The sequence below is a fragment of the Thalassophryne amazonica genome, chromosome 2 (genome assembly GCF_902500255.1).
Source record: "Thalassophryne amazonica chromosome 2, fThaAma1.1, whole genome shotgun sequence".
Taxonomy (NCBI): domain Eukaryota; kingdom Metazoa; phylum Chordata; class Actinopteri; order Batrachoidiformes; family Batrachoididae; genus Thalassophryne; species Thalassophryne amazonica.
The window spans coordinates 112,023,569-112,037,522 of NC_047104.1; the positions used below are offsets into that span (position 1 = coordinate 112,023,569).

The following is a 13,954-nucleotide window of genomic DNA, read 5'->3' on the forward strand; positions in this document are numbered from 1 at the left end:
GGTACAGCCAAGCTAACTCAAGCAATGACACTGCATCCTAAACAAAAGTACCTGCTATATGGTAAGTTGCCAAAAAAAAAAAAATGCTCCTGTGTCACTGGGGAGCATAGTAGTGGTTGGGCCTACTTTGTTCAAGTGTGTTCCTTGTGGTATAATAGTGGGCAGAGTAATCACACCTTTGTGGGGAGAAGTTCCCATGAAAGTCACCAGTTTTACAGAGAAGCAACTCACTCTAAGAAGAAACTGTAAGCTGGTAGATGTTTCTCCCTGTGTTGCAATGGAAGCCTTCACACTCTTAACCAAATTTTACCAAAATCCTATATTACCCGAGGCATCAAATATGGCCATCGAGTATTGCGAAGGTTTTGCGTCCATCAGTCTGTCTGTCTTTGATCAGTATAAGTCCAATTGTATTACTCCCAGTGTCTTCAAATTAACAGGAAACATTCTTGGGACAGAGACCTTGCACAAGTTCAAAGATGGCTAACCTTGACCTATTTTAAGAGGTTAAAAAGTCACATTCTGTTTCAATCTGTTCAGTTTTGTTTTTTGGCGTGACAGCCAATCAGAGTAGAGCTGCACTGTGACGTCAGTGGCTGGTCTTTCCAAAACTGTTTAGTTTTATGTGTTTACATACATGTTTCTCACATATTATGTAAAAGCTATCCAGAAATAAACACTTCTAAAACTGAAACCACTGTTTATGTAACCTCATAATTTACAAGACATTTTGCAGATGTTAGCGTGCACGCTAACCTCCGCTAACTCCAAGATAACTTTCTATGGAGTTACATTTGTCTAATTAATACCTGTAAATGCACAGAGGGTGTTTGACAAATATTCCTTGATTTGCACAACTTCTGCTCTTAAGTAAATTTTGTTTTTGATCAATTGATTGATTGATAGAGGGGCTTTACTGAACATGTACAAATTGTACGTAAGACAATAGGATCTTAATAATTAATTAAACAGCTGCAAATTATAAAGAACACAATGCTCATATGGCTGAGGGCATTTTAGCATTGCATATTTTTTTAGATTGTTTCCAAGTTTCTTCGAATTGTTGTTGAATGTAACATATTAGGTTGCATTTTACTGCCCCCTACTGGCTGCTGGCAGGCATTATATGTCACATCCTGCCCCTCGTCAGTCTGCACTGAGCCCGAAAGCGAGGTGGTATGTGATTAAGGCAGTGCGATTTTAAAGTTATAAAAATAACTCAATGCTAAAATACCCTCGGCTGTATGCGCATAAATATAGGAAACAGAATGTGACCTTTTGACCTCTTAAAATAGGTCAAGGTTAGTCATCTTTGAACTTGTCTAAGGTCTGTGTCCCAAGAATGCTCCCTGTGAATTTGAAGACCCTGGCAGTAATAGCAATGGACTTATGCTAAGCACAGACAGACGGATGGACACAACGTCTTCGTAATACCCAATGGCCATATATTGACCTTGGTTAAAAATGCAGTTACTATAATGATTTGAGTGCACAGAGCAATTTGTTGTTTTATATTGTTCGTAGGGCAATCAAATTTGGTAATTATCTGTGTGAGTTATTAACCTGTAAAGTCTCCATGTGAGATACATATTAAGCGGTTTTCTCTGGTGTAGGTGTGTTGATGCGGGTGTCAACATTTCTGACCACATTTTTACTCTCTGAACTCATTGCAGGTATGTGAAAGTGTTTAATAGTTTGTTCAGAACATGCACTGTTTTTAAGGTTTATTACTGTGAGTGAATTTAGGTGCGGGAAATTTGTCACAATAGTCATGAGCACTCATAAGTCTTTATTTTGGGAGTGATTTATTTATTTTTCTTTGACAATATGGTTATTTATTTCACATTTCAGGGTGTTAATTTAGGCTGAGTCTAATGTGTGTGTACTTTATGTGATGAAAAATACCAAACAGTATTTTTGGAACATCACCTAGATATGGATATGATTGGTGTAAGTGAAACCTGGCTGAAACCTATCACTGTCCTCCCCTTAAATGAAGCCAGCTCACCTGCGTACACTTTAAGTCACATCGCTCCTGATAAAAAGCAGGGTGGAGGTGCTGGTTTAATTTCATAAATGTGGGTTTAGCTTAGTGTGTCTTGGGTGTCTAAAATATGATTTATTTGAACATTTGACTCTCTTTTTTAAACAAATGACATCATAGCGCGCGCGCAGCCCAAGAACTGTCCGCAGAGGGGAAAAAAAAAAAAAACTGTCCGCAGAGGAAAAGATTAAAATGCGAGAAGTGTGTTTTGGTCCCATTATATGGATATTCCGGATGATTTTCTCATGGATAGGTCGACAATGAACAGCAGCTAAAGCAGCCAGCTTGATGAGGAGGCACTGCTGAATTTCAACAGCAGCGCGTGCGCCAGGTGGCAGAAGTTAAGTGAGCCAACTTTTTACGTACGCGTTACGTGTTGTGTATCTCAGTAAAAAGTGATAATAATGCAAATAACATGCTGTTGTCGTGCGGCATGCATTTTCTGCGTCCCTCCGTTCACTGCCTGTCACCCGCAATGACAGCTATTTGCCCTCGTCTAACTCGGACAAATAGCTGTCATTTTGGGCGAATGGGCGTGAATGTCGGGCCTCTGAAAATGCATACCGCCCTACAAAAGCATGTTATTGTATTATTCTTAGATGAATTTGATAAATTGATGCCTAATTTGGCAACCCGTGCCAACAATATTCTGATTATTGGCGACTTCACCATTCATGTAAACAAGCTTTCTCTCCTCTGCAAATCATTCATGGACATTATATTGTAGATGTATTAGGATTGCAGCAATGCATTCATGGTTCAACTCACATTAGTGATACCCAAATTGGCTGTTTTGGGAATAAAAATGACCACCATTGCCAAACGAACGAATCTATAAATTTTTTTTCATGTGAAATTTGTCAACAACCAATATTACGCCCTTGACGAATAAGAAAAAAGTTATCAGACACTTTTTGAGAAAATTGCCTTTATCTGCTCAAAATGACTATTTTCAGCATAAAAATGGCCGCCATTTCCAAACGAACACATCTACAAATATGATTTTTAGACGGGAACATTGTCAATGACCATATTACACCCTTGCCAAATTAGAAACAGTTAGTTTTTGAGATATTGCAATAAACGGACAACGATGACGCTAAGTCACGACATAGGGTTAGCAGCCGATAAATGCATTATTCCAACATTCACATTTTTGCTTGTTTCTCTCATGACATCTGGCAACACTGATGGTAAATGTCAGTGCTAACCACTTTAGATATAAATCAGTAGACTAGGATTACAGACGTCAACAGTTTTCACTTAGTAATAGAGTTGAAGCTCATAAAAGAATGTAAGCAAATGCACTGTGTTGGTAGCAGTGTTACACAGACACATAGCTTTGTGTGAAGCACATCAGCTAGCTTGCTACAAAACGTTAAGTATAATGTGAAATAAATTAAATAGAGGGAACACGCACAAGTAGTACCAAAATATGCTCAGAGTGCCCTTCAACGTAACACAATTCAAGCGAATGTGCGTCTTTTTGGACTAATTAACTAACTGTTATGTGAGTAAGGGGGTTTGCCTTAGACACCTGAAGAAGAGATGCAGTCCATATTCTCGCTTGGACAACTACGCACGGTATCCAGACAAGCTGTCACTAATTACATAAACGTGGGCTGTCATTTTCTTTGTTATTCCCAAACATGTGTAAACGCGTGCCTGCTACACTTGTGTAATCTTACCGTGGGGTAGTGGGACCGTAGAGTAGCACGCAGCTCCACCTCCAGCAGCGACAGCACTCCTGCTACGTCACTCCTCTCTGTCCAATGAGCAGCCGCCCTCGTCCAGCGTCCCTCTGCAGCGGAAGAGGAGGGATTGTTTTTTTGAAAATGTTGGCGCTTATTACGCTAGGCACCACAATATGACTAAAGCCAGTTAGTTTGGAAAGCTCCTCTGCGTATTGTTTTCTCGTTAAGGAACGTTGGTGAAATAACGTGCTGTTATTGAGCAAAGGTACGATATAGTCACACAATGTATTTGGCACGAACAGAAAGACGGTGCCGCTGTGAGCAGTTGTTCGATAGCTAGCGAATGCTAACGCGGTTGGCGTTTCGTTGTTGATTGATTTTGCAGCCTTAAAAGCGTTTTTACTCAGCGACTTCTGGTGCTTCAGAATTCTGAACGTTTCAGGAGGTCTTTTGTCCCAGCAGCAGTTAGATTTTTAAGGCGGTGGTTATCCGTACGTTTCGTAAAATTCTATTGGTAGCATTGGTCAATATAGGTCACGTGATCATAAGACTCCGTACTTCACAGCCACTAATCCTAACCATAACAAGGCTGTGCCATGAATGAACAGTTTTAGTTGTTGCTCTGGTCCATTCTAATAAGTCACATTTTTAATTATTCATTTATTTATTTATTTATTGTGTTGTATGTATGAACCATAGGGTGTCAGTTTACTTTCCCCTTATCGTTAATAAAGTTTTTATTAACGATAAGGGGATTATTCTCTTTTGGTTTACAGCCAACACTGAAGCATGTCAAATATACAATAAGAGTGGGCAGGAGGGCTAATGTGGAGCAGTGAGTCAGAGGTGGCATTAGGCAAATAGGAGCGTAAAAATTGTACTGACAGATCATTAAAAGGCGTCAGCAGATAAGGAGACAGACAGGGAGGCATTTATACTACGTCCAAAAATAATCAGGAACAGGATGATTAAGTGTAGGCAAAAAGGCCAACAGGTGCAAATCTCATATCCCAAATGGGAATTGTTACAGATAAGAGGCTTGTGGTGATCCTATGCTACTGTATTGCACTCATTAATTCTGCTAAGGGTGTGCTCACACTGTGAACTCTGAACCAAGCATGTTATAACCCCACATTCCAGTTTATTTAACAAGTGTGAGTGTTCTGGGCCAGGGCCAGGCCATTGGTGTGAATCTGGCCTTACTTTCAGAGGTGGTCTTAGATGGAGTTCAGCTGGACTCTTGCAACCGTATTTGTGTGGTGACAGAAACACAGCTGTCCAATTTAACAATTACTGCCATTATTGTTACTTAGGGGTGTCATGGTACACAGAAATCACTGTTCAGTTCATACCTAGGTTTAGACATCACGGCTCTGTATGAGTTCAGTTTTTGAAAATTCTGTCAATTTTTATACAGTACCTTTAATATGTGAGAAGCACCATCAGGCACTTTAACATTGTAAGACAAAGTGTAAAATGTAAACTTTCTTTTTTGGTCAACATTTATTAATTGGATTATATTGTTTGTCATTCGCTTTGGGATGTATTAACTGTGCAGCACTTTGGCAGAGGTTATGTTTTTGCCCCGATGGTTTGTCTGTTGGTGAACAGCCTGGAGCCTACAATTTTTCATACATCGTTATGAAATTTTTACTGAAGATTCATATCCTGTTAAGCAAGACGTGATTCAGTTTTCAAGCTCAAAGTCAGGAAAAATCCCTATCTTTAACATTGAATGAATTTTCAAAAATTCATAACTGTCAAAAAGATCAAATTTTATTTCATATTTGAGAGTGTTGTGTAAGAAAAGTAAATTTAAATAAATACAAGTACATTTAAATAGACAAAAAAATCATGACTTTTTAGGGGGAAAAAAGGTCAGTTTTGTTTTTACCAGCCCTGGTTTATTTGCTATGTCGTGTGACTTGTTGAGCCAAACTGCCGTTTGTCCATTTTAAGTTTGTTTGATTTTTGTCCAAATTAAACATTTTATAAAACCTCACTCTGTACAGATTTGAAATCATTGTACGCAGTGTTGCTATTTGGCAGCTGTCTCATCTGTGAAATTTTACACAAATTCATATAAAATGTCAACTATTGTCATACGTTGATGGTGGTGTCTGTCTAAACCCGAAGGATCAGACAGCTCTCATACAGGGACAGTGATTCAATACAAATGCACATCGGTACACTTTTGCTTTTAGGTTCATGTTTTGGAAGAAAAGGGTAAATGAACCCATTTAATTTATGCTTCCAAAGTTTATGGGTAGAATAATGTGGTCACTTGGTTCAAGTGGCTGATTTGCTTTTTCCAACATTTTCCTCACACGCTAATGTTCAGAGTCATTAGGCTACGCAGTTGCGGGGTCCATTTCAATCACATTTGTTCAGCTGTTACTGAAAAAAATGGGTGTCAGCAATGTGGTGTGAAAATCAGTCACGTAACATATTCTGGGCATGTTCAGTATACGCGCTAAGACTCCTGCCACTTTAATCAGATGATGCACTGCCAGTTTATATTTTGATAACTTTTTGTCATCTGTACAAAGATCCATAGAAATTACCCCAGATTATCATAATCGTGTACGAACACGTGCTGTGGAAATGGAGTTTTCTGACATTTATTTCAAGCCAAGAGGCACGTAAAGATTAGTTTGGGAGACTCTGTGCGCCTTTGGATCACCTGCTTTGTCACATGCACCGTTTTCATTCATTTTCTATACCCGCTTCATCCAATTGAGGGTCACTGGGGGTAGGAGCCTATCCCAACAGTCATTGGGACAAAGGCTGTGTACATCCTGGACAGGATGCCATTCTGTTGCAGGGCCACATGTAGACAGACAAACTCAATCACACTTACATCTATGATTGATTTAAAGTTTCCAATTCACCTGTCCTTCATGTCTTTGGAAGTGGGCGGAAGCAGTCCAAGTTAAGAAAATAAATTGAAACCATCAGAAAACATTAAGCTACATGAGAGAAAATGACTGCAATATGACTGCAAATGCAATATTGTAAAATAAAGCACATAGGCCTAAATGTGATTGTAAAATGATCCCACAGTTTACAGATGTCTACTTTCCAGCTTCTGTAATGGTGTATGGTTCCCAGAGGTATACGAACTCCTCTGGTTTTCCTTTGGCAATGTCTGTTAATCTTCTAGATCGATACATTCTGAAAGTTCCTGTCACAACATTACATGGAGAATTGGCCTTAGTGGTCTTGAACCGGGAACCTTATTCTCTGGAAACGAGCACACAAACCATTTGGCCACCACAGTACCCGACATGACAAAGTCTGCACTACTGGACAAATCCCTATTGGAAAAAAATAATCCATTCTTAACTGGACATCTGATTTTTCATAATAATGATAATTTATGCTTTAGAATTTATATTTTATTTATCCCCTTAGAGAAGTTTACAGTCAGATATAAAGTCTTTCCAAAACAAAATTAATACAAGAGCTTGTTTCATTCAAATAAAAGGAGCGTAATGCATTATTTCTCCTTATTAGTCCAGTACTTTACAGTATTCTTGTTGGTACTTTTGCTTTGAGAGTGTACATGACAATACTGTCATAGGCTATATCATTGAAAGATTACTGAATTTAGCCAAGTTCTGATGAGATTAGTTTATTATGAAAAGACAGCACATAAGAAAGCTCAATGACAAAGTATACAGGCCAGACGCACAACCGTCACTTCTAAAAATAAATAAATAAATAAACATACTTCTGTACCTTTTTCCTTTTCATGTCTTTTTTTTCCATTTGTTATTCTCCATGTAATGTGGAGTTGCGTCAGGAAGGGCATCCGGCGTAAAACCTGTGCCAATTCTGGTGGCACAGGTTTTAGGTGGCCTCTACTGGTGGTTGGCTCTCACTGCGGTATTGTATCACTTCCTGTTCCGGAGCACAGCGGTGGTTTTCTGTATCTGTTAGCTGTTTAATCTGCGCAGTTAGATTGATCTAGTTATCTAGATTACGATTTGTTTCCCAGTGTAATCTTTACGTGCCTTAACTAAAGCACTCCTGCTGAATCACCTCTAAATTATTTACACATTATTCACTTTGCGTGTTTTTAGGAATCCGCTAGCTTAGCGCAGCTACTAGCTCTTAGCCGATTTAGCATGGTGGCTTCTCCTGTCTCTCCCGCACTTTTCTGCTCTGGGTGTGAAATGTTTAGTTATTCCTCGGCCTCCTTTAGCAGTAACGGTACTTGTAATAAGTGTAGCTTATTCGTAGCTTTGGAGGCCAGGCTGGGCGAATTGGAGACTCGGCTCCGCACCGTGGAAAATTCTACAGCTAGCCAGGCCCCTGTAGTCGGTGCGGACCAAGGTAGCTTAGCCGCCGTTAGTTCCCCTCTGGCAGATCCCGAGCAGCCGGGAAAGCAGGCCGACTGGGTGACTGTGAGGAGGAAGCGTAGCCCTAAACAGAAGCCCCGTGTACACCGCCAACCCGTTCACATTTCTAACCCTTTTTCCCCACTCGACGACACACCCGCCAAGGATCAAACTCTGGTTATTGGCGACTCTGTTTTGAGAAATGTGAAGTTAGCGACACCAGCAACCATAGTCAATTGTCTTCTGGGGGCCAGATCAGGCGACATTGAAGGAAATTTGAAACTGCTGGCTAAGGCTAAGCGTAAATTTGGTAAGATTGTAATTCACGTCGGCAGTAATGACACCCGGTTACGCCAATCGGAGGTCACTAAAATTAACATTAAATCGGTGTGTAACTTTGCAAAAACAATGTCGGACTCTGTAGTTTTCTCTGGGCCCCTCCCCAATCGGACCGGGAGTGACATGTTTAGCCGCATGTTCTCCTTGAATTGCTGGCTGTCTGAGTGGTGTCCAAAAAATGAGGTGGGCTTCATAGATAATTGGCAAAGCTTCTGGGGAAAACCTGGTCTTGTTAGGAGAGACGGCATCCATCCCACTTTGGATGGAGCAGCTCTCGTTTCTAGAAATCTGGCCAATTGTCTTAAATCCTCCAAACCGTGACTATCCAGGGTTGGGACCAGGAAGCAGAGTTGTAGTCTTACACACCTCTCTGCAGCTTCTCTCCCCCTGCCATCCCCTCATTACCCCATCCCCGTAGAGACGGTGTCTGCTCCCAGACCACCAATAACCAGCAAAAATCTATTTAAGCATAAAAATTCAAAAAGAAAAAATAATATAGCACCTTCAACTGCATCACAGACTAAAACAGTTAAATGTGGTCTATTAAACATTAGGTCTCTCTCTTCTAAGTCCCTGTTGGTAAATGATATAATAATTGATCAACATATTGATTTATTCTGCCGAGGCGGAGGATTAGCAGCAATCGTCCATTCCAGCTTATTAATTAATCAAAAACCCAGACAGAGCTTTAATTCATTTGAAAGCTTGACTCTTAGTCTTGTCCATCCAAATTGGAAGTCCCAAAAACCAGTTTTATTTGTTATTATCTATCGTCCACCTGGTCGTTACTGTGAGTTTCTCTGTAAATTTTCAGACCTTTTGTCTGACTTAGTGCTTAGCTCAGATAAGATAATTATAGTGGGCGATTTTAACATCCACACAGATGCTGAGAATGACAGCCTCAACACTGCATTTAATCTATTATTAGACTCTATTGGCTTTGCTCAAAATGTAAATGAGTCCACCCACCACTTTAATCATATCTTAGATCTTCTTCTGACTTATGGTATGGAAATAGAAGACTTAACAGTATTCCCTGAAAACTCCCCTCTGTCTGATCATTTCTTAATAACATTTACATTTACTCTGATGGACTACCCAGCAGTGGGGAATAAGTTTCATTACACTAGAAGTCTTTCAGAAAGCGCTGTAACTAGGTTTAAGGATATGATTCCTTCTTTATGTTCTCTAATGCCATATACCAACACAGTACAGAGTAGCTACCTAAACTCTGTAAGTGAGATAGAGTATCTTGTCAATAGTTTTACATCCTCATTGAAGACAACTTTGGATGCTGTAGCTCCTCTGAAAAAGAGAGCTTTAAATCAGAAGTGCCTGACTCCGTGGTATAACTCACAAACTCATAGCTTAAAGCAGATAACCCGTAAGTTGGAGAGGAAATGGCGTCTCACTAATTTAGAAGATCTTCACTTAGCCTGGAAAAAGTCTGTTGCTCTATAAAAAAGCCCTCCGTAAAGCTAGGACATCTTTCTACTCATCACTAATTGAAGAAAATAAGAACAACCCCAGGTTTCTTTTCAGCACTGTAGCCAGGCTGACAAAGAGTCAGAGCTCTATTGAGCTGAGTATTCCATTAACTTTAACTAGTAATGACTTCATGACTTTCTTTGCTAACAAAATTTTAACTATTAGAGAAAAAATTACTCATAACCATCCCAAAGACGTATCGTTATCTTTGGCTGCTTTCAGTGATGCTGGTATTTGGTTAGACTCTTTCTCTCCGATTGTTTTGTCTGAGTTATTTTCATTAGTTACTTCATCCAAACCATCAACATGTTTATTAGACCCCATTCCTACCAGGCTGCTCAAGGAAGCCCTACCATTATTTAATGCTTTGATCTTAAATATGATCAATCTATCTTTGTTAGTTGGCTATGTACCACAGGCTTTTTAGGTGGCAGTAATTAAACCATTACTTAAAAAGCCATCACTTGACCCAGCTATCTTAGCTAATTATAGGCCAATCTCCAACCTTCCTTTTCTCTCAAAAATTCTTGAAAGGGTAGTTGTAAACAGCTAACTGATCATCTGCAGAGGAATGGTCTATTTGAAGAGTTTCAGTCAGGTTTTAGAATTCATCATAGTACAGAAACAGCATTAGTGAAGGTTACAAATGATCTTCTTATGGCCTCGGACAGTGGACTCATCTCTGTGCTTGTTCTGTTAGACCTCAGTGCTGCTTTTGATACTGTTGACCATAAAATTTTATTACAGAGATTAGAGCATGCCGTAGGTATTAAAGGCACTGCGCTGTGGTGGTTTGAATCATCTTTGTCTAATAGATTACAATCTGTTCATGTAAATGGGGAATCTTCTTCACAGACTAAAGTTAATTATGGAGTTCCACAAGGTTCTGTGCTAGGACCAATTTTATTCACTTTATACATGCTTCCCTTAGGCAGTATTATTAGACGGTATTGCTTAAATTTTCATTGTTAAGCAGATGATACCCAGCTTTATCTATCCATGAAGCCAGAGGACACACACCAATTAGCTAAACTGCAGGATTGTCTTACAGACATAAAGACATGGATGACCTCTAATTTCCTGCTTCTAAACTCAGATAAAACTGAAGTTATTGTACTTGGCCCCACAAATCTTAGAAACATGGTGTCTAACCAGATCCTTACTCTGGATGGCATTACCCTGACCTCTAGTAATACTGTGAGAAATCTTGGAGTCATTTTTGATCAGGATATGTCATTCAAAGCGCATATTAAACAAATATGTAGGACTGCTTTTTTGCATTTACGCAATATCTCTAAAATCAGAAAGGTGTTGTCTCAGAGTGATGCTGAAAAACTAATTCATGCATTTATTTCCTCTAGGCTGGACTATTGTAATTCATTATTATCAGGTTGTGCTAAAAGTTCCCTAAAAAGCTTTCAGTTAATTCAAAATGCTGCAGCTAGAGTACTAACGGGGACTAGAAGGAGAGAGCATATCTCACCCATATTGGCCTCTCTTCATTGGCTTCCTGTTAATTCTAGAATAGAATTTAAAATTCTTCTTCTTACTTATAAGGTTTTGAATAATCAGGTCCCATCTTATCTTAGGGACCTCGTAGTACCATATCACCCCAATAGAGCGCTTCGCTCTCAGACTGCAGGCTTACTTGTAGTTCCTAGGGTTTGTAAGAGTAGAATGGAAGGCAGAGCCTTCAGCTTTCAGGCTCCTCTCCTGTGGAACCAGCTCCCAATTCAGATCAGGGAGACAGACACACTCTCTACTTTTAAGATTAGGCTTAAAACTTTCCTTTTTGCTAAAGCTTATAATTAGGGCTGGATCAGGTGACCCTGAACCATCCCTTAGTTATGCTGCTATAGACGTAGACTGCTGGGGGGTTCCCATGATGCACTGTTTCTTTCTCTTGTTGCTCTGTATGCACCACTCTGCATTTAATCATTAGTGATCGATCTCTGCTCCCCTCCACAGCATGTCTTTTTCCTGGTTCTCTCCCTCAGCCCCAACCAGTCCCAGCAGAAGACTGCCCCTCCCTGAGCCTGGTTCTGGTGGAGGTTTCTTCCTGTTAAAAGGGAGTTTTTCCTTCCCACTGTAGCCAAGTGCTTGCTCACAGGGGGTCGTTTTGACCGTTGGGGTTTTACATAATATTGTATGGCCTTGCCTTACATATAAGGCGCCTTGGGGCAGCTGTTTGTTGTGATTTGGCGCTATATAAAAAAAAAAAAATTGAATTGATTGATTGATTTGAATTCAACATGCAGATCTGCCTTGGATTTGCTGTGGTGGACCTGAGAGCAACAAGGGAACAGCCGAAGGGGCTTACTTACTATTCGCTCTGAAGAACAGATTGGTCTCTTCAATGACTTTGAAGTTTTCTGTAGTGTTAACTTTTCCATTAAAATAAAAAAACATTGCTGTGTGGTCTTCACCAGCATGGTCTGAGCATCATCTGATGGAGGCCCAAAACTAAACAGTTATAGTACAGAGGAGAACAAAGCTTAAACACAGCTCACAGATACGCACAGAGGGGGGGGAGAGAAAGAGCTCTCTTCCAGTATAGAACGTCTGCGCTTATTGGCACTCTGGTCTTTAATAATTTAGCCCCGGGCCTGTTTAATACCAGGTTTCAATACCCATCCCTTCCACACTTTAGATGATCATGGCAGGGGAGGTTTTTTCACTTCATCTTGCTCCTCTGTGGAGTTCTTTCTCAGTGCTCAGGCATATTACTCCCTCCTTGCTATAGAAATGGACATTTATGTTGTCAAGTCAATGTAATCCATTCATCAAGTCTCACTGCCTTACAAAATATCCACTGTACCCCAAATTTCATGACCAGTGGGTACATGTACCCACAGTTATCACAAGGATTAGGAATGCTGGTTGGTTTACTCTGGTTAAATTGGCCTGTACTAATGAGCTTTTGTTGTTGTTGTCTTTTTTTTCTTTTTTTTTTATTATGCTCTTACAGACCCGTAAAAAATAAAATTTCCCCACTGGGTCATGTGGACCTAAAGAGCCAGAATATGAATTCACTGAAAAATATATCAAGAAGTGGCGTCACACCTTGGTATAGACATCACGGTTCGGTATGTGTTCGGCTTTTATATATTCATCAAATCTTAATACAGTTAATTTAATCTGTGACCAACAGAGAGCTGCCATCAGCCACCTTAGCACTGTGAGACAAAGTGTAATTGTAAAGATTTGGGGGAGGTGATGGTTTCGTGGTTAAGGCCTTGGGCTTGAGACCAGAAGATCCTTGGTTCAAATCCCAGCTTGACTAGAAAATCACTAAGGGCCCTTGGGCAAGGTCTTTAATCCCCTATTGCCTTGTATGGCAGCACCCTCTCATCAGGGTGAATGTGAGGCATTATTATAAGCACTTTGAGCGTCTGATGCAGATGGAAAAGCGCCATATGAATGTTGTCCATTTAAAGTTTCTTGTTTTTTTTTTAAGTGTTTGTGAATTTGATTACATCTTTTGTCATTTGCATTGGATGTATTTACCCTGCAGCATATTAAGTGTTTTGTTTTTGTTTTTTGCGTACCAATCCGCATTTGTGTTGAATCACTGTCCCCTGATGAAATCAGGCTGCATTTGAATTTAGACAGCACCACCAACTTGTGACAAAAGTTGCCGTTTCATTTGAATGTGTAAAATTTCACGGCTAAGATGGCCAGCCTATAGCCACAATGACATTTTATGAGATGCTATCATTTGCTAAATCAAAATTAGAATGGACAAATATTGAGGCAGTCTGGCTCAACATGTCTTGCAACATAAAAACAAACAAAAAACACCATTTAATGCACTGCACAGTAAATTCATCCCAACCTGAATGACGTATGTAATCCAGTTTGTAAATATTTAATGAAAAAAGTTTACAGTCACAGTTTTACAGTTGCACTTTGTCTCACAGTGGGTGCCGGCAACTCTCTGCTGCTCACAGATTACAGGTACTCTATAGAGATTTGAAGAATTTTCAAAAACTGAACTAGTACTGAACCGTGATGTCTAAACCCAAGTAAGAACTAAACCGTGATTT

At 39.8% G+C, this 13,954-nt stretch overlaps 2 protein-coding genes across 2 annotated transcripts in view; one reads left to right on the plus strand and one right to left on the minus strand.

Annotated features, from left to right (window-relative positions):
* The window catches only part of mettl15 (methyltransferase like 15), a 307,480-nt gene extending 303,676 nt beyond the window's left edge, over positions 1-3,804 (minus strand). Inside the window, exon 1 of the mRNA XM_034191877.1 lies at positions 3,733-3,804. The gene's annotated coding sequence lies outside the window, so the exon portion shown is untranslated. The remainder of the gene's footprint in view (positions 1-3,732) is intronic.
* Positions 3,805-3,886: 82 nt separating this feature from the next.
* The window catches only part of kif18a (kinesin family member 18A), a 143,142-nt gene continuing 133,074 nt past the window's right edge, over positions 3,887-13,954 (plus strand). The window contains exon 1 of the mRNA XM_034191858.1: positions 3,887-4,003. The gene's annotated coding sequence lies outside the window, so the exon portion shown is untranslated. The remainder of the gene's footprint in view (positions 4,004-13,954) is intronic.